Source organism: Neovison vison, chromosome X (genome assembly GCF_020171115.1).
Source record: "Neovison vison isolate M4711 chromosome X, ASM_NN_V1, whole genome shotgun sequence".
Taxonomy (NCBI): Eukaryota; Metazoa; Chordata; class Mammalia; order Carnivora; family Mustelidae; genus Neogale; species Neogale vison.
In genome coordinates, this window is record NC_058105.1 from 117,839,080 (window position 1) to 117,864,954 (window position 25,875).

A 25,875-nucleotide genomic window follows, 5' to 3' on the forward strand; every position below is an offset into this window, starting at 1 on the left:
AGACTGTAGTACAGTGGCACACTGTTTGTCCTGGGGTGAGCGGTTTGCATGCTTAGGAGGGAGCATCAGATGGCCGGGTTCAAATCCTGGTTATCTCTATTACTAGTTTTGCAATGTTGGGCATGTTTCTTAGTCGCTCTGTGCCTCAGTTTCTCCATCCGCAAAGTGGAGATGATAATAGCTGTCACCTTTCAAAGTCGTTAGGGGAATGGATGGGTGCATCCATGTGAAGCATTTACGTGCTAGACACGTAATATGTTTGATTGATATTAGAGATATTAGTATTATTGCTATCATTACGGATACTACCAGGCAACAGACGTTCCTCTTCTGCTAGTCTCCCTTTCTCACCTCCCAGCCACTTTCCTTTGCTGGGAGCCTTCTGAATACTACCGTCTGTTTCCTTGACCTGCTCTCTCCCTCCCCCACCAGAGGGGCCATCAACAACTTCCCTCCGCCTCGGCCCCCGCCCCTGCCCCTGCCTTAGGTGGATGGAGCCCCTCGTCCGCCCTCAGATACACAAACTGAACACACGCCTTATACTGTAGGCCATGACAAGCATTAAGAATCCATGTTAAATAGCATTACTATGGATATAAGAAACCAATATGCTTAGTTTTTTCCCTTGATTGGTAGATCAGAGCCAAGAGATAGATGGCAGTGGATGCGAACTTCAGTCAACATATGGTAACTTCTGTTCTTAGAACCCTAAAGATGATATGGAGAATCATAAGCCGATTGCTATTAAAATTAAGTTGCCACTGTTTGAAGAATGAACAAGCTTGCTAAGTAATAGAGGTTTCTGGTACAACAGGAAGGCATTTCTCAACCTTATTCTATTCACTATTTCTTTTTTTTTCTTTTTCTTTTTTTAAAGATTTTTTTTATTTATTTGACAGAGAGAAACCACAAGTAGACAGAGAGGCAGGCAGAGAGAGAGAGAGGGAAGCAGGCTCCCTGCTGAGCAGAGAGCCCGATGTGGGACTCGATCCCAGGACTCTGAGATCATGACCTGAGCTGAAGGCAGCGGCTCAACCCACTGAGCCACCAAGGCGCCCCTATTCACTATTTCTTATCCATAACTTGGGAGGGCATGTAGAAGCCACATATCAGATATACAGGAGATAATCTCAGAAAAATAACAAATACTTTCAATGGAGAATAGAGACATAAAACAACATAACTCTTGAAGCAATGGGTGAAATATAACCAGATGAAATTAATATGGATACATGTAAATCTGGTGCAAGGGTCCAAATAAAATCCCACGTGAACCTACATAAATGAACATACATATTATTACATTATATGTCATGTAATTAATACATTGATTTTTCTTATTTATTATATTATACTATTAATAGGGGCACCAGGGTGGCTCAGTCAGTTAAGCATCTGACTCTTGATTTCAGCTCAGGTCATGATCTCAGGGTGGTGGGATCAAGCTTGGCAGGATGGGGTTAGGGTTAGAAGATAAAGGGCACATGGGATGCTCAGCTGCTTGAGTGACTGCTTTCAGCGCAGGTCATGATCCTGGAGTTCCAGGATCGAGTCCCGCATCGGCCGTGGGTCTGCTTCTCCCTCTGACCTTCCCCCTCTCATGCTCGATCTCTCTCATTCTCTCTCTCTCTTTATCAAATAAATAAAATCTTGAAAAAAAAAGAAAAGAAAAGACAGAAAACAAAGCGGTGTGTCTTGCTCGCCTGACCTTGTGCATTGAGCTTTATTTCTGCTGTGCTAGCGGAAGGGAGGCTCATCGTCTCACGTGGGACGAATGCTTGCTTCACCTGAGGGTCTCCGGGTGACGTGACAGCCTGTGTCTGAGCAGTGGTGTGGTAGGGCGACTAGAGTGTCCTGGTTGTCAGGGAAAATGCATTTTGCAGCTTTGGCCAAAATACTTCATCCCTCTCGGCCTCAGTTTTCTCGTATGTAAAAGGAAAGCACGAGATGAAGTGAATGCTCAGAGCCCTCCCACAGTCTGAGACTCTTGGGCCTGGTTCTCTCCTTTCCGTCCGTTGAATTTCTTATCTCCAAGCACTGAGGCAGATTAAGCCACCCTCGCCCCTCCAAGCTGCAGTCGCCTTTGCCTAGCACGTGCGAGGGAACCAGCTCCTTGGGACAGCTTGCATTACCGAGGAGGCTACAAGTGTGCCCAGCTCCAGGATTTCAGACACAGAGCACCAGTCCCCGTGGATTTAACTGAGCCGGGCCGATGGTGATGCGTCTACCAAGTTTGCTTTTCAAGCCTGGGCCATCCACTGAAGATGGGCTTGCACGCTCGTCTCGGAGGACTAATTTATCACTCGGGAGAGCAATTTCTCATTAACACAACGTCAATACTGCTGGGGATTGGCTAGACCACCTTTGGAAGAGGTTAAATTACCTTTTAATCAGCGTATGGAAGAACAAAGCTGTGTTCCATCGTGGCACTGCAGCCCGCTGATTTAAATGCTTATGAAAACCAAGGCAATTCCAGCCATACCTGGGCGAGACAAGCAGGATTATTTCCAGAGAGGTGGAAAACAGGAAAGGAGGGCTTCTGCAGCTGTTATCCAAACTGGCGTAATTGATGCGGGTGCAGTGGGTTAGAGCTAATGGTCTGTGTTTAATTATGGAGGCAGTGACACAAGACCTCGAGGATGATACGGCACTAACCAGATGATGTACCGCTTGCGTAGTTATGAGCCCGCTGGATAGGGTCATGGCAGTGGCACAATGGTCTAAATTCCGTGTTCTTCCCAGGACGGGGGCTCAGTCCTAGAGAGGCACGGGACTATATTCATAAGATGATCCACATTCACACTGACAAGGTCTCCTGGGAGAACAGTCACAGGCCCCAGATGGAAGGGCTTGGAAATCCACCACTCCAAGAATTCATTCTGCCATTGAAACCAGTACCATTTACATTGATAAGCACTTAAAACTCATCAACCATAGTGGAAAGATGGGACTTTTCATCTCATTTCATTCATCAGAGCAGTAAATGGCAAACAACATTTTTTTTTGTCCTCCAGCTTACAACATGATGACCATAACTGTTATTGATCTGCATATTATCACACTATGTCCATGATCAGGTTTTAGGAATAGAACCTTCAGGTTGTACCCGGACACCTGGCCAGAGACCACATTTCTCAGCCTCTGTGGCAGGAGTGTGAGACCGTGTGGCTCTGTTTTAACCAATCAGAAAGGAGCAGAAGTGGGGTGCATGTAATGTCTTGGGTCACGCTCTTAAAGGAATCTGTTCATCCTCTGGTTGTTCCCCCCTCCCCCGCCCCATCTTGTGGGTAAAAGTGAAGCTGTGATAGGTGGTGGTTCAGTTTCAGTCTGGAAGATAAGGAAAACACCTGCAGGGGTTTGTAGGTTTTTATGTTTTAAGTGCAGGAGCTGAGCGGGAGTGGTTAGAGGGTCTGTTTGATAGGGAGGACGCTGGAGCTCAGAGCCGCCAGGCCTTCTTTGCTCAGTTGCATACCTCTGCAGACACAGAGTCACATCCTGAACCCGGGGATTCTGACTCTGATTCCCGTGCTCCTTTTACCGTAATGTTGCCTCTTTGTCCTCAGAAACCTTAAGACATAGCCCTACACATTCCTGAGAGGGAGATCTGCATCGGTTGACACCCTTGCTGTTTCGGTGGCTTAAGCATCCCCGTCTAGCTGGTGTCCTCTCTTTTCTATACCTCCTCCCGACACCCCCCCCCCAAACAACAAATGAGCAAAGCTCTGTAAAGGAGAGTTTTTTTTTAAAAAAAAAATGGTCGAAGACCTTGCTTAATATCAGAACTTTCAAGGGTGGAAGGGGAGGAGGAGCTGTAGGCGGAGTATTTTATCAGCCACACTGTTTACAATTGCCAGCACACGGGGTATTAAAAAGCAGAACAACTTTTGGTCAGTTTTATTATTGTTTTAAAATTCTCTACAGGCAGTGAACCCCTCATTACCTATACCTGCTTTTTGCCTGTGCCTTGGATGGACCACTTCTCTCACCCGCCCCCCTTAGTATGCTGCAAAATAATAGTAATGAAGGCAAGAAAAATCATCAAATGTAAAATCCACCAAACTCTTGCCTTGATCTCTTTGATATGTACACATGTCCAGGAAATGGCTGGGATGTTTGTACCAGTTGCCGCCCGTTACGTTAAGAAGAGCTTCTGTCAAGAAAAGGAAAGCTTGTCTGTTTTCTTGGGATTTTCCTTCCCTCTTATCTCCATAGTTACAAGAATTGGTTCTGTGCGTTTTTTAAAGCTGGCATCTTGCCCAACTCAAATTGATTATAAAGGTTCGGAGGGACAGTTAAGATCTGCGCCTTGATTCCCGGCAAGTTGGTTGTTCTCGAAGATAGCGCTGACAGCCCAAGCAGCATGCGGAGGGGAAGGCAAGTCTAGAGACTCCCTCAGTTATTATGGAGCCGCTGAATGACTCACTGGGTTGCACTCTTCCTTGGAGGAACACAGAAAGATGAGTGCCCAAGTGCCTGGCAGAAATTAGCAAGAGACTTTCCTCAAAGGCTTTATCGTAGGGTTGCCAGATTAAAGACAGAACACCTATTACATGTACATTTCAGAAAAACAACAAATGCTTTTTTTGGTATAAGTATGTCCCAACTATTAAGTGGAATATACTTGTACTAATAGATACAGGAGACCCAGTAAGCTGGCATTTCAGACAAGCACATTTTAACAGGGCATCCCGTGTTTTTATTCGGTAAATCTGACAGCCCCACCTATAGAAATCCAGTAAGATTTTATGAAATCGTCTCTCTCAATTTGGGATTAGCCAACGCTAATTTATTGGCAGGGGTGGGGACATGCAGGGGAGAAGATCAAAAGGAAAGAGACTAGACTGAAAGAAGGGGACTCAAGCTCTGAGTCCTGTGCCCGCAGCCGCCTGTGTGAAGCCGGACGAGGCACTTCACCTGCCTGAGCCTTAGCCTCTTAAAAGGAGGGGATTACATGGTCCCTGTAAGGATAAAATGATTTTTTAAGTTCTTTGTTCTTCTCCACGCTACAAATATTATGATGGAGTTCCTTTTCCGTAGAGATGTTGTAGGTTGGTGCTGTCCAGTAGAAATAAACCACAAGCCGCATGTATGGTTTTGGGTTTTCTAGTAGCCACATTATAAGGTGAAATTAATTTCAGTAGTGTATTTTATTTAACTGATTATATTAACATATTAATCATTTCTATGTGTAATCAATATAAAAGTCATGAATGAGGTAGTTTACATTCTTTCTGTGTACTAAGCCTTCAAAATCTGCTGCGGAGCCTTATGGCACAACTCCGTTTGGACTAGCCACAGTGAAAGCACCAGTCGCCACATGTGGCTATTCTGTGGCAGGAGTATAGGCTAAATAAATCACTGAATTGATAAATAAGTAAATCTTAGAGAATTAGACAAATTCAAAAGTGAGAAATCTGTAGTGGGTTATGGAGAGGACCTAGGCTATTGGGAAGCATGTTCCTAGGCCTTTGAAAGTTAATATACAGTAGATCCTTATTATTCATGGATTCCATATTTGTGAATTCATCTACTTGCTAAACTTTATTTGTAACCTCAAAATCAATATTGGTGGCACTTTTGTGGTTATTGGTGAACATGACTTGTGCATGGGGTGAACCCTTTGAATGGCCCAGTGCACGTGTTCCCACCTAGGGTGGAACGGGGTGATGTTTTGCTTCCTTGTATCAGCTCTCATACCGTACACAGAGCCCTTTTTGTGGTCTGTTTAGTGCATGGTTTTTGCATTTTTTTGTGCCTTTTGTGGCTGATGTCGCTGTTTAAAAGGGCCCCGAAGCATAGCAGTGAAGTGCTTTCTCGTGTAAGAGGGCTGAGCTGTGCGTGCTGGAAAAAATATGTGTGTGAGATAAGCTTCTTCCGGGCGAGCGCTAGAGTGCCATTCGCCATCAATCCAATGTTAATGAGTCAACTATATATTAAATGAGGCGGCTTTAAGCAGAAACACACATAAAAGAAGGTTATGTATTGATCCAAAAATGTTGTGACCAGAGGTTCACAGCCAGGGGTAATGGCTCCGTATTCACCAGTTCGTGTTTGTGGAGATTTTACAGAACACAATTACCACAAATAATGAGAATCAACTGTACTTCATTGTTCAGAAGAGTTGTAGATTTATAAAAAAGTTGAACAGATAGTATAAAAATTTTCTGTATACCGTCCTTTCCCCCCGTCACTGACACCTTACGATAGTATGGTTTGTTCATTACAATTAATGAGCCAGTATCAATACATGAGTATTCAGTGACGTCCACTGTTCATTCAGATTTCCTTAGCTTTTACTTAATGCCGCTTTTCTTGGACATCAGGATACCACACGGCATTTAGTTGTCACATCTCCTTGGGCCCTTCTCGGCTGGGAGAGTTTCTCAGATGTCCCTTTTTTTTTTTTTTTTTTTGATGACCCTGATGGGTTTCAGGAGGACTGGTTAGGTATGTTGTAGAATGCTCCCGTACTGGGATGTGTCTGATGTTTTTCTCACGATTGGGCTGGAGTTATGGCTCTGGGGAGGCAGATCACAGGCGTAGAGTGACATTTTCATTGTGTCATATTGAGGGTACATATTATCAACATGACTGATGATATTGTCCTCGGTCACCTGACTGAAGTAGTTTGCCAGATTTTTTCATTGTAAAGTTAGTCTTTTCCTCCCCTGGCCATACTGTTGTCTTTAGAAGGAGGTCATTATGGGTAACCCACACCTAAGGAGTAGGGTGCTGTGTTCACCTCCTTGAGGGTGAATATTTACAGAATTTCTTTGGGATTCTCCTGCACGGGAGACTGTGTCTTCTCCATTTATTAAGATATTCAATCGTTTATTTATAGCAGCAGAAACTCAGGGATGTTTGTTTTATACCAATACAACTTTATATATTTATTGCTCAAATTGTTCCAGCTTTGGTGACTGGGAGCTTTTTCAGTTGATCCTTGTGACCATTCAGCATAGTCCATCAGTCCACCATTGTGTGTGTGTGTGTGTGTGTGTGTGTGAGAGAGAGAGAGAGAGAGAGAAAGAGAGAGAAGGGGGAGAAGAAAGAGCATTTCCTTACTTTCTGGCTCTACAAGATACTCCAGGCTTATTTTGTATATTTCCTGCCCCAATCCTAGAATCAGCCATTTCTCCAAGGAGCTGTGATTCCTTTTATTAGATACTAGTACACTAGTATTAGAAATGAATGTCTCGGGGGGTACCTTGGTGGCTCAGTGGGTTAAGGCCTCTGCCTTCGGTTCAGGTCATGATCTCAGGGTCCTGGGATCAAGCCCTGCATCGGGCTCTCTCCTCAGCAGGGAGCCTGCTTCCTCTTCTTTCTCTCTGCCTGCCTCTCTGCCTACTTGTGATCTCTGTCTGTCAAATAAATAAATACAATCTTTAAAAAAACAGAAATGAGTATCTTGGAAGTAGGTTTGCTCATTGTTACTGGGGTGTTGTTTCTTTTAGAACCTCTCAGCTGACAGAACAGAGAAATAGAGGTGTGTATATTAACCCATACATTCATATGTCTCTATAAATATTTCTGTATATATCCATCTGTGTCTATATTAAGCTAACCCTAACTTCATACTGATGTCTCCAACTAATCCATTACCACGTGGGTCATTCTATCCTCTTCCCCTTGCTGATCTGTAAATTTCCACTCCAACAGTGAGAAACCTGGCTCCCACCATCTGCCATCCATTTACTTAATTGTTCAATTCCAGCGTACATGTATAGAGGTATTAACTCTGCAGAAGTACTGTAGACTTTTATGAAATAAGTTTGTTTCCATTATAAAGCTAACATACGTTTAACAAAGAAAATGGGAAAACTAGATACAAATTGGGAAGGAGCTTCCTAAGTATGCCCCATCACCCGAATACAACCTTTGCTGATGTTTAGGGTTATTTGTTTCCTGTCTATCTTCTCACTGGCCCTTTAAAGCAGCCAGAGTCTCCCCACACCCCCTAAAGCTGCTAGTGGCCATCTCTCAGGACCCTTCCTGGCTCCCCCTCAATGGCCCCTATCTCCAGTCCCCACACCCAGAAGCCAAGCTGCTCTGCAGCCTTTGGACTTGATGCTTTACTTGGCCTCCCTCCATCTGGCCGTCGGCCCCCTCAGGGGCACAGCCTATCCTTACTTCACCTCTTGAAATGAGCCCCTGATTTGTCTCAGGCCCTAGTCCCAGCCTAGTCCTGTTTCCAGCCTCTTTCCTTTTATCACTTAGGGCTCATTTTTCATAGCTGTAGTCAGATTTTAGATAAGATTTTGAATATTAATTTTTCCATCTTAATACTATATCATAAATGTATTCCATGTTATTGCAGTTTTCCAAATCCCCATTTTCCTGGGTTGGTTTCATCAACAGGATTTACTGTGAGTTTTTCTTTTTTTAAAACCGTATCCTACTGGAAACCTGAGCAGGCCGGATTTCCTGCTATTATCAGGCACCTGCAATGATACATTAGAGCCTTCTAGTCTTTTCTGCATTTAGAACAAATAAGACACATTAGAATATATCCAGAGTCACTCCCAGAAACTGAGTTATTAAATCAAAGAGTGTTTCAAATTTTCAATGCACATCAGTAAATTTCTTCAACACGTGTGGTACTAATTCCACTTAGGGTTAGTGTCAGAAGACACGGCCTCGGGGTTCCTAGTCCCTAGCCCCATAGGGCTGCCGCTGGGTGTTCTTGGGAGAAAGAGAAAGGACCCCAGGTTGACCAGTGAGACAATTCTGTGTTTTTCTTTTTTATGTTATGACATGAATCCAGATATACTACAGACAAATCAGGGCCTCAAGCCATTGTAATAACAATAGTAGTATGTACTGAGGGCTTCCTGTGTGACAGACACTCTTCTGACAGTTTAAATAATGTGTTAAATAATGTCGTTCTCAGAACACTAAGAGGCAGGCATCTGCTGGTCTCCATTTTACCATTGGAGATGCTGCGCCATGGAGAAATTAAAGGACTTGCCCAAGGTCACTTGGTTTGTACGTGGTAGAGGCAGGATCTGAACCCAGGCATTCTCATGCCACAGGCCATTCTCTGGGTGCCTCTGTGTGAGATGATGAAAGCTCTTCATGGAACAGCCCCCTCAGTCCGCTCTGTGTAGTATTTACTGTCTCCTAAAACCAAACCCATAAAGAGGGCTCCCTTGTCATATTCTGTGTCTTTTTTTTTAATTTCCATTATAGAAAAACTTGTCTTACTTAAATGGGTCAAAGAACAGTATGAATAAAGATCGCTTTCTTGATTGGCAAGCATTCCAAAAGAGAAATTTGCATTTCCACTAATTAAAACTATATCACAGATACAGGTGATGGTTCAGTGTTCCAGCCAATAAGGAAGTACAGGGTGCCGAGCTGAGCTCCGCAACTAACTCGGGGCTGTCCTTGCTTGTCTGGTACCGGTCTTGCCCCAGTGTCTGGGGGGTTCCTAGAAACCATCCTGAAAAACGTGCATGACTCTAGAAAATGTTTTCTTATGTATAAAAAGACCAGTTCCTTATCTTTCTACATAGAATGTCTAAGATTTGTCATTCCTATATGAGTAAGGGGATTGGGTTGCGGTGGTCTTCGGTAGCTGGAAAAAGCAAAAAGAGATGATTTGAAAGATGGCCTTTGAAAAGTTTAAGATACCCTCCATCAACGCTGCTCTGTGTTCGTTACAGTAATACCAGAATCGCAGCAGATGAATCCATTAGCTGTTTATTTCTGGCTGATGTCAAGTCCATCGCTGGGGCTCCCGCTCAGCAAGTGGCCTTCTGCGGCCTCCTTTGGGGGCCCGTTTCCCCCCATCTTGAGCTAAGTCCAGAGCATCAGCGGATGGGGTAAGAGAGTCTGTAGAAGGCACCCTTCCTTCTTCACCACCTCTGCCCAGAAATGAAAAGTGTGTTTGCACTCATGTTCTGCTGGTCACCAGCCAGTCAGAGGGCCTCCCCCGTGACTATGGGAGACGGACTTGCTGGCCAAGTAGCTGTTTTCCAGCCACACCTCAGCGTCACAGAGGCGAAGGCCAGTCCTGGTGGCTAGGTCGTCAGCTCTGCCATGAGAACCGCAGATGGACTGGGTTCAAGTTCCTCAGGACAGTGGAGGACACCGGACACCAAGAAGAGCTCTGTGGAAGGATAGAGCCCCAACACCACACTCTCTGCGACCTGCGCCATGTGGCCCTGGGCCGCCCTGGCTACGGAAATGTGTGGAGAGCTGTCTTCCTGCGCGCTGGACACAGAGGGCCTGGAGAAATCACAGTCCTTGATGGTTTGACTCTAAACTGAGCACAAAATAAGGAAAGTTAACAAGGCATGTGGAGCAACCCCATCGACATGAGGGTGTGGGGTGGTTTATGCATGGGCACTGACTTCGTTAAGCAACAGAAAAACTGCCTGATGTTTTAGAACAAAACCAAACAAAAAACCCAGATGCTCTCTAACTGTGTGGCCATGTGCCTGACATTTAGCCACTCTGGGGCTTAGTTTAGGCAAAAATGATGATGTGGCCTGATTGTTTCCAAAGCATCTTCTATGATCCTATGACCTATGAACTCTAGAATGGTAACGAGCACTTCCAGAGCCCTGAGAAAAGCCTCCTGTTACAGATCTTGATCTGGCTGGTGCTTACACAGATGTGTTTACTTTGTAAACATTCACTGAGCTGTACACTTGTGATTTGTGCACTTGTCTTTATGTATGCTGTCCTTCAGTTTTAAAAGTTTACAAAGGAAAAAGAAAAAACAACCCTTGTCATTGTATCCACCCCTTTTCAAATAAGGAGCCTAACATGGTTTTCAAAGTCCAATCCAGGCCATGAAACATACACAGGATAGGGACATCCTTTGCAGGGCTTCTCCCCAGGATAGTGTCCCCCTGTACTCTGTGTCTCTGGGACAGGGTAAAGGCAACTACCTACTGAAAATGCACTCAGACTTTTCTAGAATCCCTGATTCTCATAGATGTGAAGTCCAGGGAAGGAAGAAACAAGGCAAAATGTGGCCATACTCTGCAAACTCACTGACTGGTTTTCAGTGACTCTTGGAAGAATCTTTAGGGGGTGCCTCCTTTGGTGCTGGGCATGTCACATCTCTGGCCATCAGCCGCATGTTGTAGAACCCTCTGAATGGTCCCCATCTTCAGGCATTTCCTTAGTCAGAGGTCATCCTTCTGCTACCATGTGACCTCATCTTCAGACCACACCAGATTGGGCAGAGATGGACACATGTCCAAACAGTAGCACATCGTGATAGAAAGCCCAGCAATAGCCTGGAGTAAAAGTTCCACATAAATAGAGATGACAGATTAACTGGTACAACCCGATCTTCCTGGGGAGCCTGGATGTGTTACAAATACAGAGTCGGGCAGGTGGGTGAGAGCCCCAGAGGAACGGTGCCTAAGAGAAGGCAGGCAGAAAGGCCTTGAGGAGGAAGGCTCATGAGTGGCCATGACCATGAACAAGCTTTGCATAGGCAGAAGCCAATTAGCAGGCTAGAAGGTGAGGTGGTTGATTGGCAGGAGCAGACACAGAAATCCCAAGGAGGAGGACACTGACCGAGAGAAATGGCAGAGCCCAGAGAAGGTGGCCATGGAGCGTGAGCTGCCCATGAAGAGGCCCTACATCTCCACTCGGGCTCGCTTGACAGCCCTTGTGCTGCCGTTCTTGCTTTCCTTCTTGATGTAAGCGCAAGATCAAGATTCTTGTCGCCCTTATTTCATCTCTCAGTTCCCACATCCATAAAATGGGGATAATAATGCCTATGTCTCAGCATTTTACGGAGTTTACATCAGTTGATGCATATAAAGCACTTAGAAGAGTGCTTCCCACATACTAGGTGCTCAAGAAGCATAAGTCATATTCATGGGGACAACGGTGATGATTTTCACGCATGTTCTTAACCCCACAAGACCCAAAGCGATCAGAGTGACTGTTACCTTCATACAAGGGGCCCTAATTATTTTACCTGATATTTTTAATTCCAAAATATGTGGCTCGATATTAACTCAATTCTGGCCTTACCTCTACTCCTAACTTTGCTTCCAAACACAGTCCGTTTTCCTGTCTTGGAAACACTAAAACACTTGCTTCCTGTCATAGTTGTTAGTGGCATCACCATCACCTGAAGGGAGCCTGGGATGTTTTAGGCACTAGAGAAACTGTGGTTTTCTAGAAGCATCAGGAACCTTGCAGCAAGTCTGACCTGAGCAGTAAGGAAGGAAACCTGCTGAGTGTGCCAGTGTGAACCTGGAACGCAGAACTAACCTTTAGGATGAATGATAAACTGGAAAAGGTGTGTTCCACCCGGCACAGTACGCCACTGGATGTCGTCCTCCACGGAAGCCCTGGCATCTCAAAACCTGCCAGAGTGTTCAGTTGCAAGGACCTCTGGGAGAAGATAATTGTCTGAGCTTGAGTTCCTCCGGAGGCCGACTCAGAAACAAGGTCTCCCATACGTGGAGCTGATCTGGAACTCTGAGGAAACACCGGAGGGGGAGCAGGCAAGTGAAACAGGGAAGGGCTAGCGGTGGAGAAGGAGTGTGCTATATAGCCGATGGTCCCTGTGGGCAGCCGGCTTCAGTTCCTCGGCACTTCTGGCCTGCCACAGAGAAGGGCCGTGCAGATGTCAGGGACCAGAAAGGGTAAAGAAATGCAGGTTCTGGCAAGTGGGAATCAGGCTGGAGCGCCCCGAAGTGCTAAGGACCAGGGGCGGGGGATGGGCAAGGCATCTGTCTGTGCCTGCTCCAGCAGCCCAGCCGGTCCTGAAGATGGGGCGCACGTGCACTTCTGGGGATCAGGTGCTTGTCTTACAAGCCATGCTGACAGCCTGCACTTCATCATTTTGCAAATCATTTGGGTTGAGACAAATGGAATGGTTCTCCTCAAATGGTAATTGCATTTTCCTGGAACTCAGCATGGGTTTGTTTATCTGCCCCTTGCACGTTGCGGCACGTAGCACGTGCGGATGGGGAGCATGGTGAAACAGCCGCACAGAGCCCCAGCACGAGGCTGCTCACAGACCTGCCCAGAAGACACCAGATGCTCTGTTAGGTCCTCCTCCTGACTGCATGGCACCAACAAAGGAGCTCTCCATGCTGGAGGTGGTGCATTTCTGTGATCGCGCAGCAGGCTGCAGACACGAGATTTATGTCATTGCAAGGTCTGGCAGACGTTCTACAGCGCGTCAGTGGCACGGGTGAACACTCGGGATGGGGAAGGTTGCTATTTTAATTTACATGCTACCGCTACCCGTTTTGGCTGGCTTACCCAGAATGCCCCAGATACCTATTTGCATGGGAAGCGTTCCATATTTGTAAGACAGACCATCTTGTGGAAATTGGTGTTTTGTCACTCTCCCAAACAGTGTGAAGTTAGGAAAATGGCTTGTGTGTCTTGTTTGTGTTATAAAATTCTAGCATTTTTTTCTTCATCTTTCTTTCTTATCAACATTTTTCTCAAGGGAGCTCACAAAAGCCAAAAGGATCCTTTTTACCATTTTTTTCTTAAAACCATCCAACATGAAAAATAAAACCTTCTGTTATGCCTTAATTATTGTTTGCAAAAATTCTGAGTAGTTTCATGCCATGATTTTTGAATACTACTGAGATGGCCTGGTAGAAAATTGAAAGCTTCCAGAAATCATTTTGAGAATTTCTTCTTTTTATTTTTCTCTTGGAATTTTGATGTATTAGACAAAATTTGCTACAGACATTTATTTTTAAAAGCTGTATGACTTCTTTTAGATCCTAAACTATTATTTTGCAACATATTTCTATGCATTATTGAATTATCACATTTTTCAGTTTCATTTTTATATGATGAGTTTTGTTTGTAGAACGCTCAAAATGCCATATATAATATACATGCATATTTAAAATGATAGATGCATTCAGAATTCCAACAAGAATCTCATATAATTGCAGTGATATAATAGAATATAATGCGATAAAAATGCAATTTATCCCAAGGACATATTTGGCAGAATGCGGAGGTCACTGTTTTCTGACCCTCATTTTCAAGCTTCTGTCTGACATTTACATTGTATATCATTAAGAGCATACACAAGTATATCATGTCTTTTTGAGACTAATTTTACATAAATTATGTGTCTCTTTGATTTGTTTGCATAATGGGGTCTTCAGTCTATATTAGGAATGTCACGTAGACCAGCCCCCTGCCATCACAAGAATGCTGGAAGTAAATCAGAGAAAAGAGAAGTTGGAGATTTCTTCTGAGACATTCTAAAAGCAATCAACAGCAGACTTCTTCCAGTAATAAAACAGACTGAGCTGGGGCGCCTGGGTGGCTCAGTGGGTTAAGCCGCTGCCTTCGGCTCAGGTCATGATCCCTGGGTCCTGGGATCGAGTCCCGCATCGGGCTCTCTGCTCAGCGGGGAGCCTGCTTCCCTCTCTCTCTGCCTGCCTGCCTCTCCGTCTACTTGTGGTTTCTCTCTGTTAAATAAATAAATAAAATCTTTAAAAAACAAAAAAACAGACTGAGCTCATGATAAGACCTCTCTTCTATTACTAATATGTGGAAATGCTAAATATATATATATATATATATATATATATATATATCCAGAATTTAAGTATATACATGGGCTCAGAAAAGGATACGGAAGTCCCCAAGAGCCAGACAGGAAGAAAGGAATTGAAGTCAGAGCACTAAGGCCAAACAGGTACTCCAGAACCATGAAGATTTCATCTCAGGTTCTGAAAAGGAGCATGGCAAGCTTACTAGGGAAGCAACCCTGGCCCAGGGAAGTTATGAGGATGCTGGTGGCGGCCCCTGGGCTGAGAGAAGTCCTCTACAGGAGATGAAAAGCCCAGGACAAGCCTGTACTCGGTGTATAATTTGAATTCACATTTCCTATATGGCACAGGAAACCCAAGCCAAAGAACTAACATAAAAATGGATCTAGAACATTTTGAAAGCTCCAGAATTCCCAACTGAAATAAAGGCAGACCTACTCTGCAGGTCCATTTTCATAGGACTCCAGGGGAAAAAAACTCCAGGGGAAAAAACTCATAGGACTCCAGGGGAAAAAACCAACCTGTCAAAGAAGAATTCACAGTAAAAGTTTGATTGTATAGAATAACGCTCCCATGGTGAGGGTCAGTTAGAAAGTTCAGCAGACCAGAGAATAAGCATCCCAAGTTGGATATTATAGAATCATCTTGAAGATGCCGTAAGTATATTTTAAATAGTTGAAGATATAAAAAAGAGAATGAAAATGAAAACCCCAAATAGTATGAAAAAAGACTGGAGAGATTTGACTGAGAACCAGATAGAGTTTCTACTGATGAAAAGTAGTCATAGAAATTAGTGGACAGTCGTGTAGACAATGGCAAAAGGAAACTTCGTTAAATGATACCTGTGAGGAAATTACTCCACAGGTGGCAGAAAGGGAGAGGGAGAGAAAGAGAAGTAAAGAGAAATGAACTATGAAAGTAATTTGGAGCAAGTTCCAACATATGTCTAATCAAAGCTGCAGAATGAATAATCAACGGGAAACGAAATGGGGGAGAAGCAATATTCCAAGAGATAGCGGCTGAACATTTTCTGGGGCCAAAAAAAGACATGAGTTTTTAGACTAAACAAAGCATGTCTTTTCCCAAGCAAGATCAATTAAATCCACACCTTAAAAAAAAATGTGGTAAAACTACAGAGTGTTCCAGTAAAGGAGAAAATCTCAAAACCAGAGGGAAAAAGAAAAAAAAAAAACAGCCTGCGGAGGAGCCCTACAGGTTATAATTCAATCACATGGGCAAAGCTGACCGCAAACACACCTGGGAAATGTAGTCAGGCCATGTGTCCAAGAAGGTGGTAACATGGCTTTCAGAAACGAGATGCCGTCTCTGCCACAGTGTAATTATCACCTTCTAAGTGGTGAGCTCAGACCTATGGAAGAAGGGAAAACGAAGACGAAGGATGCTCTTTGGAGATTGAAGCCTTTCTAACTATCCTCCAGTCACACTACACAAAGCACTGGAACTTTCTTCTCTGATATTATCTTGGCTTTACTGTTGTAAATGGCAGGGAAAGAATTCCCCCACCCAGATGGAATATAACATGTTCTAGAAATGAATCTTGTCCAACCTAAACTCAGAGAAGGGTAATCATTGGGGTTTGTTTCTCAAACGCAGAGCTAGCCACTCATAGAATAATAAACTTAAGAAGATCTCCGTGAATCACCCAGGTTAGCCTCTGCCAATGCACTGAGTCATGAGGGTCTCATTTGCGTGTGGCACACAACAGGCTCAGCAAAAGCTTGTTGAATCCATTCACTGATTCTTGCATTCAGCAAAAACTTATTGGATGGCTACACTGAACCATTGTTCTATATCTGCACTGTCCAGTATGTTAGCCATTAGTGACATGTGGCTATTTCAATTTCAATTAACTAAAATTAGAAATTCAGTTTCTCCTTCACACTAGTCCCATTTCAAGTGCTCAGTGACACTTGTGGCTAGTGGCCGCCACATAGGACAGCATAGGTAGAGAATATTTCCACTGTCACAGCAGTTTCTATCGGCTAGATACTGAAAGTACAGTAGTGAACACAACAGACACGTTTCCCATCTTCATGAAGCCTAGATGCTATGTCAGATGGTGATAAGCTTATGGAGAAAAATTAAGCAAGAGTGCCAAATAGGGAGTGGGAGTAGAGGAGTGGAGGGGAAGTAGTTGCAATTTTAAATATAGTAGTCTAGGAAGGTCTCCCTGAAAAGATGACTGTATTAGTTAACATGCTAGCTGATATAACAAAGAAGCCCTCAGGTCTCAGTGACTAAACACAAGAGTTTTTTCTTGCTTTAATCACCAGGCTGTGGGGAGGGACTCTGGAATCACCAGGCAGAATCTGTTCTGTGTAGTCCTTCAGGGCCACAGGCTATCAGAGGCTCTGCCGGCCCCAGTGCAGAGCTTCCCAAGAGGCTCTGGATGTTAACATCAAGTCAGCAGATGGGAGAAATGCAGAAATGGAGTATGGTATAAGAGGTCTCTCTGGTCTGTGGGGCAGGCCTGGACATGATGTAATCATTTTCACCAGCATTCAGCTGGCCCAAACTCTGTTTGCCGGGTATAGAGTAGGTTTGTGACAGAGGGCAAGGAGAACTCGAGACAGAGGACTTAACCGAATGTGGTTAGAATACCTTTTTGCCAATTTTGCAAAAGCACATGACATGTGAACATGTTGCCCAGGCCCCTTTCGGGGCTGGTTAGGGGTCTATGCAGGTGAGGGGCCTCGCAACTTAGGCTTCATTAGCTTGTGCTCATTAACCTTTTTGATAGGCTATCAAATTATTCAGGCAGGGAAAGGCCACAGACTGTGTAACTGGGTTGTAGTGAAGGAGTTAGCCAAGATCTTCATCATTTTTGTATAAACAAATTGTATCCAGTTGGATGGAAGTGAACAACCCACACTTGGAGAGAGAACCTGAGAAGATAGCCCTGGAATATCCTACCTCACCTCCCTATTCCAACCACACTGGCCCCCTTGCTTTTCCTCCTCCATGCCAGATGCACTTCTGCCTCAGGGCCTTTGTATTTGCTGAACTGCTCCTCTCCCATCCCCCCACATTGCACGCAGGCCCCCTCCGTTCTCTGAGGGACCTGTAACTATGGTAGACAGCAGCTCACCAAAATGTGTGCCCCCAAACATAGGGTAGAAGCATTAGCAGTACAATAGATGCATCTAGGTAAGGATCTGTGCTAAGGTGGCCACGCCATCCCAGTAGGCCTGGAACTTCCACGGTTTGGGCACTGGCAGCCCCTCAGCTCAGGAGATCATCTCCTCAGTACCAGCAGACTAGCTCGGTTAGTCACCCTCCTCAGCAAGGCGCAACTTGGGAAGCTCTGGTGGCACTGAAGTGGCCAGAGATGAGATGGGGCTATGGGGAATTTGAGTTAGGGGTGCATTTAATTTATGCTTAAAGGGAAATATTTATGTGGTTCACAGTGACTTGTGTGTATAGTTAATTTATTGTTAGTTATCCCAATCCAAGAGTGGCTCTGGAATCCTTCTGCTTACTTTCTGTGCCAACACATGCGGCACTGTGACAAAGACTTCCCTAGTTGTATTGAGATGCCAACTGGACCTATGGCGCCAAGTACCAAAGATACGGAGGAGCAGAGTGGAGGAGGAAGAAGGTCTGGAAAGCATACAGCTTGATGTTGTGGAAAATTCTTCCATCAACAGACACAAGGGGAGGATTCAGTTCTCACTGATGCCTAATCAAAATGGACGTTCTCCTGGCAAGGATATACTTGGTGTGCTGGCTTGAATAGTGTCCTCCAAAACTCATGTCCACCTGGAACCTCATAACGCCGACCTTACTTGGAAATAGGTCCTTGAAGATGTAATTTAGGATGAAGTCATACTGGATTAAAGGGGGCCCTAATCCAAGGGCTGGTGTCCTTGTAGAGGAGAGGGCCCACGGAGACACAGAAGTAGCTATGTGGAGATCAAGATGGAGGTTGGGGTCATGTTGCCACAGGCCAAGAGAGGCCAGGAGCCATGAAGAGCTGAAAGAGGCAAGGAATGAGTCTCCCTTCCAACCTTTGGAGGGAGCAAAGACCCCGATTTGGGACTTCTGGCCTCCGAAACGGTGAGAGAATGTTGTATGAAGCCACTCAGTTTGTGGTCATTTGCTTTGGCAGCAGTAGGAAACTAATACACTTAATAAACGCAACATTTATCATTACAAGCACATAATATGGTTTTTTTCCCCTTGATGAATTGCAACAGATAGGAATAGGATTCCCATGCTTGTATGCACAGACTTACAGCAGTATTCTAGGCAGTACGGACAGTGTGTGTAGTTGTGTGTTACAGGCACCCCAGCTAGCAGTAATAAAAAGAAGAATTTCAATCAGTCAGGATGGAGCTAATGCTGAATTATTTCTGTAGACAATCATAAAATTATTGTCACATGAAGAGGTTATCAGAGTATCTAGAAAAAAAGGAAAAAGTATTATATCTCAGGAAGCTAATTCATCCCAAAGACTGTCACTTTATGATTTTTGTTTAGGAGCTTTGTTGTTCTTTTTTTGGAATTTATAATTTGTTGCATGTTTTGTTCTTATTCTAAGTAAGTATTTACATTTGTACCTAATTTTCTTATTTTGTACTTTTTAAAATTTATTTTTTATTTTCAGCATAACAGTATTCATTATTTTTGCACCATACCCAGTGCTCCATGCAATCTGTGCCCTCTCTAATACCCACCACCTGGTACCCCGACCTCCCACCCCTCACCCCTTCAAAACCCTCAGATTGTTTTTCAGAGTCCATAGTCTCTCATGGTTCACCTCCCCTTCCAATTTCCCCCAACTCCCTTCTCCTCTCTAACTCCCCATGTCCTCCATGCTATTTCTTATTTTGTATATTTTAAAAGATTTTTAATTATTTATTTGACAGAGAGAGAGACGAAGCATGAGCAGGGGGAGAGGCAGACTCCCTGCCGAGCAGGGACCCTCATGTAGAGCTCAGTCCCAGGACCCTGGGATCATAACCTGAATGAAGGCAGAGGCTTAACTGACTGAGCCACCCAGGCGCCCTGTATGATTTTTTTTAAGTGGGTTCTACACCCACCATGGAACCCAATGTAGGGCTTGAACTCATGACCCCGAGATCATGACCTGAGCTGAGATCAAGAGTTGGATGCTTTACCGACTGAGCCAGCCAGGCGCCCCTATTTTGTATGATTGTTAAAAGGACTCTCTCCCACCAGATTCTGCAGAGCTTCAGGTCCCACAAAGCCTGGTCTGTCCTTGGGCATGAAAAACTGACTCCAGGGGAATTTTCCATCAGCATCTGTTCACTGCATGATTTTCAGAAATCTATGGGCAAGTTAAGCCCTCTGGAAGCTTGTATCATAAGTGAACCCAGTAATCCTAGGTTTACAGCTATCCTGCACGAACAGGATTTTCACGAGGTAGTGAACAGGGCTCTAAATTTGCTTGTGCTTCTCGTGGTTTTGACACAGCAGTTCGAATGGCAGCTTGGGCAGAACAGAAGTCTGTTGTTCCAGACTGTCCTGTGTGCTGCACACTGTTTGGCATCCCTGGCTTCCACCCACGAGATGCTAGCAAGAGGCTCCAGTCTTTGACATTAGAATCATCGTCAAACGTCTCGGCATTTCCCCCAGGCTTGTTGATGGGGGACGGGTACTGCTCCCATGGAGAACCACCGCGGCAGCAGATGGCCCCGAGATGTTCTCTGTAAATCCCATTTTATCAGATTAAAATTCAATTAGAATTTCATGCGAGGGCGAGGCCCTTTGCTTTGTGCCCCACTTACAGGGCAGACCCTCCTCAGCTTTCCCACATCAGCCCCTTTCCCCAACAGGGGAGCCTGGGAGACCGATTTTGGAAAAGCTCCCCGTGAGATTCTGACATCCATGGAGACCCTGGCTCTCAGATGAGAGTGGTTTTGTCCCCGGGGGATTCTGGGGACGTTTTGGTTGTGACAACTCAGGAGTGCGTGCTACAAGCATCTCATACCGTAAATGGAGGCCAGGGTTGCTGCTGAATGTCCTACAGAGCACGGGATAGCTCCCATGGAGAAGAACGATCCCGTCCCAAGTGTCACAAACACCAAGGTTGAGAAGCCCTGATCTAGACATTAGATGGATCCCTGACATAGTCCAAGTGACGCCCATTAAAAAAAAAATCAAATTCTCTTTTAATGTAACCAAGACTTTGTGTCCACCAAGTCCTAAGGTTTTCAACCAGGCTGACTTGCCTGGGAGCCATAAGCAGTGCGCCTGCAAGGTCCAGTCCTCCCCTGAATTGTTGGGAGCCCTCAGGCTTTGCTCCCCATCCCTTTCCCTCATCTGTCAGCCTGTCCCCAGCCCTTCTCACATCCGACAGGGTTGGTCTGAGCCCTCAGGGAGTCCTGGTCTCACCTAGCCTCTCTAGGCAATTATGGCATAGCCGGTCTAGAAATACTCATCAGACCTTTTCTTCCTGGGTTCACGGGGATCACATTTCCCAGCCTTTCTTGCAGTGAGGTTGAGGGCCATGTGACAAAGTGCTGGCCCATGAAATGGGTGCAGAAGGGTGCCTTTTCCTGGCTGGCCTAACACTGGGGTCAGCAGGGAGGGCATCCAGAAGGGCCCTCTCCGGAGGGAAACCAACAGTAACCACAGTGCTGGCTGGTGAGCCCCCCAGAGGAGGGGCTACGAGGGGCAGAGTGACCTGAGGCTGGGGGCCCTGGGGAGTCCCAGCTGGACTTCAGGAGGATACACAGCTTGTGTAAGAGGCAGGAGAGCAAAAGTGGGGCCCTGAGTAGCTAGGAGTCGCCAGCTGTCTACACTGGCAGCAGAGACAGCAGCGTGAATGGGGGCAGATGGACAGGGAGGCCATTGCCCCCGAGGCCTGCCAGGACCCAAAGAATGACATGAGGACGTGGCAGGTCTCGGCCTTTCTGCCCACACCCCTGTCCCTTGAGCTGGGTGGAGCTCAGAAAGGGACTTTTTCTCAGATATTCCCCAGATTTTTATTTTTCAACTTGTCCAATAGTAAGAAAAGTTGAAAAAGTAATGTCGTCATCATCTGGAACCTCTTCACTCAGAGTCACCTAACACTTCTCCTGACGTCATTCCATCATTCTCTTTCAACTCGGTTCTCCCTCTGCCTCCTCCCTCCCTCTGTCTCTCTCTCCCTCCCTCCCCCATCTTTTTCTTCCCTCCCTCCCTTCCTCCCTCCCTCCTTTTGCTGAAACCTTTGCAAGTATCATAATGTGTGTTATAATCCATCTCTTGCATTAATCTTTGTGATGGTTAATTTTATGTGTCAAACTGACGGCACTAAGGGATGTCCAGACAGCTGGTAAAACAGTATTTCTGGGTGTCTTTGCGAAGGTGTTTCTGGAAGGGATTAGCACTTGAATCAGTAGACTGAGCGGAGAGGAGCTGTCTTCAGTAATGGGGTTCACGGCTCGGCACCATCCAATCCCTTGAGCGCCTGGCTGAGCAAGGGTATTTGCTCTGTTTGAGGTGAGACATCCACATTCTCCTGCACTCAGACATTAGTGTTCCTGGTTCTGGCCTTTTAGACTAGGACCAGTACTTACTCTGTTGGGCCTCTGTGGTTCTCAGGCCTTCAGACCAGAACTGAATTATACCAGCTTTCCCGGGTCTCCATCCAGCTCGCAGAGAGTAGGTTGTGGGGCTTCTCGGTCTCCATAATTGCGTGAGCCAATTCCTATAATAAATTCACTCTATCTTTCTATCTATCTATCTTCCCTATTGGCTCTATTTCTCTGGAGAACCCTAACTAGTATGGATTTTGGTACCAAGAGTGGTTCTAGAGGAACAGAATTTTAAGGGTGAATTTTCTGAATCGGTTCTTCGTTTCTGGAATTGGCTCTTTAACCTGATTAGATTTCAAGATGCTAATGACTTTGTTTCCAGCAGTAAACAGAGAGGGTGTAATTTTGTTACATCGTGCCAACCTCCCTCCAGAGTGGCTATGGCAGTTTCTGCTTCCACCAGCAGCATGGGAGAGTGCCTGTTTTCCCACAGCCATGCCAGCAAAGGTTTTTGTCAAGTCTGTGGGGTTTTGCCCAACAGATGGATGAGAAATGTAGTCTTACTATAATTTTAGCTCATTATGAGTGAAGATGAGCAATATATGTACATATATTCTTATGTTTAAGAATCATTTGAGGGTGCCTGGGTGTCTCAGTCTGTTAACGTCCGACTCTTGATTCTGGCTCAGGTCACGATCTCAGGGTTATGAGCTTGAGCCCCGTATCAGGCTCAGCACTGGGTGTGTGGAGCCTGCTTAATATTCTCTCTCTCCCTCTCCCCTGCCCCCTAAAAAAAGAATCATTTGTTCATTTTTTTTCTCCAGACTGCCTTTTTATATTTGTCCATCTTTTAATTTTGCTTTTGATCTTTTTCTTCTTGATCTTTAAGAGCTCTTTATATATGTAAGGGAGATTGGCCCAGAAAGGGACCCTTTTAAATGGAAAGAGAAGTTTTAAAACTGGGAGACATGAAGATATGACTGATTGAAAAGTTGAATCTGCTTTGTTAGTAAGCAGGAGGGAACACGAAGATGATTAGGTCATACACAGAAAAATAAGATAGTTTTCTCTTCTCTTTTTTTATTCTCATAGAAGTCTCATGCGAAGAGAGCTGTGATATACCACATATGGCTAACACTCCAGAAGGATTTCAAATCAAATGGGCTTCCCCCCGGACTTCCTGAAAGTGAGACCAGCTGCCGATACATGTAGCCAGTTTGCCAACCATCTCCTTTTTAAAGAACAAGATGATGATGTGATCTCAAGGAAAGTCTTACAGAAGAGGCCACAGTTCTGGTTTTTAAAGGCTGTAATGGGTGCCGGGATTAGAGGAGAGCCGGGTGTCTCATAACTAACAGTAACACACTCTTGGCCCTAATTTGAATTGGGTGCTTATGTTTAACGTCGAAAATAGCAATAGAAAAATGTGGAACTCAAACCGTTGTCTCCAGATAAACATCTTGTAGTAACGATGACTTGAGAATGTTCTGAGTGCGGCGAGCTTGGACGTGGTCACGGAGCATCTGCGTGGCATTCTCTTTGATGAGAAACGAAGAGGAGAGAAAAAGCCACCAAGCGCCCTAAGGGAACACGTCTTGGTTCTTCCCTTGCATCTTTGCAGGGGCTGAGATGTTCTCCAAGAAGAGAGGCCTTGGGCCTTGGGTCGTGGAGAGTTCGTTTCAAGTCCCATTTTCAGCCTTAGAGACAGAGAGAGAGAGAGAGACAGGCATGCAGACAGCAAGAGCCCTGGACAGCGACCCAGATGCAGAGGCGCAGTGTGTGAAGCGACCCTTGCTGGGTACTGTGGCTGCCCCACAGGATACCCACGGAGAGCAGGCTGCCCCAGCTGACCGTCTGTAAGCGGCAAAGGTAAGTGGAGGACCCAGAGGGAGTGACAACGGCGCTTATGATGGCGTGATTGATAAAACCTGATTGCGGTGGGGTGGAAAAAGAGGAGAGCAAACAATGATGGCCAACACAGATGGCTCATTCTAGAAGTTTGAGTGCAAAAGGGAGTGAATGCATTAGTGCAATCTGTGGCATTGGATGTGGAATTGAGGGATGTGTGTGCATTGTGAAGTGTTGGAGCTTTTACTTAGGGTGTGTTTGCACACTGGTCCAGCTTTCTCCACTGCGCACGGGGAAATTGAGGAGATAGTTGCTGGGCTTGGTCCTTGAGGAGGGCAAGTAGTTGGGACTGGTGTCACGGGCCTGCGACCTGTGGAGGCACGGCCCCACGCTCTGAAAGGCCTGTTTAATGCTCTGTTGTTGCCCTCTGGAAATTGTTGATACTTGGACTTTTGTAAATAAAAAAGTAGAACTTGGGAGGTGCCAGGGGCTTGGAGCCTCAGCTCACGCACAGTCCTGCCTTGTCCATCATCCTGGGGCAGGTTCTTAGACACCGGCTCCCAGCGGTCTGGTGCCCCAGGACCCACCCGGCCTCCCCCACATCCCTGTCCCACAAACAGAAAAACAGCTGGGTGGGAAGTGGAAGGTGGAAGGAAGAGGACAGGCCTGATTTGTGCTGAGTTGTGCTGTCAACATCACTCCCGGGGGGCCTGAGTACAGGCTGCTTGAGCTCAGGTGCCTACTCCCTGGGGAGTTTCAGGGCAGGCTGTGGTGGTAGCCATCTTGGCCCAGCGCTGGCACTGCCACTGCCACGGCAGCTTAACGGAGCCTGCATTCTGGTGGAGACGAGCTTCTCATCCACCCCAAATTTGGTACCTAGTGTGCCCTGGTGCACAGGTTTCAAGATCCCTGAGGGCCATCGGTCCGCCGTGGACTTAGGAGACACACCCACGGAAGGTGGGACTCGACTTGCTCCGAGCTCACTTCCGGTCTGAGGGCCACAGCTAGGCAAGGTGGCCAGTGGGAGACCAGGCCCAAGTGTGTGCAGCAAAATTTATGCTAGCAATCTAAACCTTTCATTTTTTCTATGTAGCCTGACGTTAAGCAGCAAATAAAAGCCCCATGACAAGTCAAGAGACAGAATGAGTCCCCGCAAGTTCTGGATTGAATTCTTCCTCTAGGTCAGGCACCGTGCTAGATGTTTTTATGTCAGTGATCTCATTTGACTTTCTGGGTAATTCTGCCCTAATGATCCTGTTCTTAGAACCGAGCAATGGCATCCTTGAGCAAGCACGATGGCTAGGGAGAGATAGGAACTCAGGTCTGTTCTTTTCCTGGGAAGAACTCCGATATTCTCTAGGCAGCAGAAATGATGTGTGTCATGAGATAAGCCTTTATCTTTTTTTAAAAAGACTTTATCTTCATATCAGTGCTTATCATCTTTAGTAGCTACTAATCTCCAAATAATTCTCTTTTTAATTCTTTCCTTAAAAAACATGTAAAGGCTCAGATTTTTTTTTTTTTTCGAACTGAGGGGGCTTTGCAGGGGACCAGTACTGCCAGAGCCAGAATGATAGGTGTTTCTGGTTGGAGAGAGGGGGGCCAGGATGGCCTTATCTGCCCTCCCTTCTCCCTATTGGGCTGCTGGCAAATGGGAAACACCAGTTCTTGCTCAAAATCAAAAGCCTCATTTGCCAACCTTCATGGTGGAAAAAGCTCCCAACATGACGAGGAGCTAGAAGGAGGTACATGGCAATGAATGGCATTCCCATTGTAGCGATGTAAGAGGTAAAAACCCCTCGAGATCATAGGCGAGATAAAGTACAACACAACAATTAATAAATGATTTTGTTTTTAATATAATTTACTTATGTATTTAATATAATTTATATAATTGTATGTTTATTCCATTTAATTATTTATTTTCACATTTCAAGTTTTTATCTAAATTCCAGGCAGGGGTGTCTGGGTGGCTCAGTCGGTTAAGCATCTGACTCTTGATTTCT